The sequence below is a fragment of the Teleopsis dalmanni genome, chromosome 1 (genome assembly GCF_002237135.1).
Source record: "Teleopsis dalmanni isolate 2A chromosome 1, ASM223713v2, whole genome shotgun sequence".
NCBI lineage: Eukaryota > Metazoa > Arthropoda > Insecta > Diptera > Diopsidae > Teleopsis > Teleopsis dalmanni.
The window spans coordinates 224,545,607-224,547,184 of record NC_051846.1 but is presented as its reverse complement, the minus strand read 5'-3'; positions in this window follow the sequence as shown (position 1 = coordinate 224,547,184).

Below are 1,578 nucleotides of genomic sequence, written 5' to 3'. Positions count from 1 at the left end.
AATTTACAGAAGATATAGAACAATACAAGTCTTTATATTCATAACAACTTTATAATTTAAATAATTGGCCTCCCTTCTGCTGAACGTATATATCATAGTGCATATCTTTTTTTTCAAATAGTTCTTTGCATAACATAATATCATTTGAGGTCTTAAAATCCATTCCGATCGAAATTTTCTTTCACCTTTTGCGGCCACAATATTTTTACTAAATCAATACTTAAAATTTATTAGTTCAATACTTAAAATTTATTAGTTTCATAGTGCACAGTTCAATCTATAAATAAATTTAATTAGATAATACAATAATATATACAATAAAGTTCGCGATTTTAAAAAGTATCATTTTCTAAAAACGAGTACCAGAGTACCATTTGGAAAATAAGTACTTATCTTATACTAAAGTACTATATGTGGCAACCGTGATTATAGCGCACCTTAAATGCTTACTTTAAATGAAATATATTTTCTGTGATTATAAAAAATAAAACGAAACATATAATAACAATTATATGGTAGAAAGAACTACTAAACTTTATCTTGCAATTTTATACTCTCCACATATTTGTATAAGTCATCAATCTATCTCTTAAAACTTAGTTCTATCGATCTATATCCTTGGGACGTTGTTAGGCAAACACAGGCAAAAAATTTGTGCGTTACAAGACATATTTTGATAGTCAATTATTAATACAATTCCTTACTACCTACGATTAGATGTTCTTCTATTTTAAAAGTTCATTGGAACTATATGTCAGCTATAATTATCTGCACGTAGTCAGTTGGAACGTTGGATAATAACTCAATTAAATATATTTTTTAATACAATCAAAAATTTTATAAACTTTTTTTTATTAATATATACACTTAATTACTTATGGGAGCAATAAGTTTTGTATCGGCGATCATAGTTTACTATAATATCTTTTATAGTATTTTACAATAAAAACTGACAAACTACAGCACAATAATACCACTATTTAGGCACTAAATTTAAACAATCTATTAAATTTTTAAAATTTATATAAAAAATAATTCTGACTAAGATCGATCATGAGTAATAATCGTTGTGGTCGAGTCTATTCTGTTGTTATTTATAATAAAAATCCAAACAAATAGGAGTATAGAAGCAGTTGAAAATTATATGTTGAAGTTATATATATATATATATATGTCTTATATAAGACTTTCAATTCTTTGGTAAGTCTATTCATTGATGCAATTTAATTTCAAATTTTTTTAAGTGGTATACCTATGCTACACTTTAAACCAATAAGATATGTTATAATCACTCACTTCTATCAATATAACTGGTTAGTTTATATTATTTTCCATTTTATATTATAAAAATAGATATATCACTGGATATAAACCATGTAATCCCCTGTTGGTATCTAGAATAGCATATTCGAAATTTTACTTATCGCTTATTTAGATAGATAGATTGTATATGTAACAGGTTTTAACAACACAAAAAATAATCTGTTGTTGGTTCTTAATTTCTTAAATAGTCTTCTGTCAAAGTTGCACGTAGGCCAGGAAAGATAGCTATGCCGTCACTAAAATTAAGAATATTTG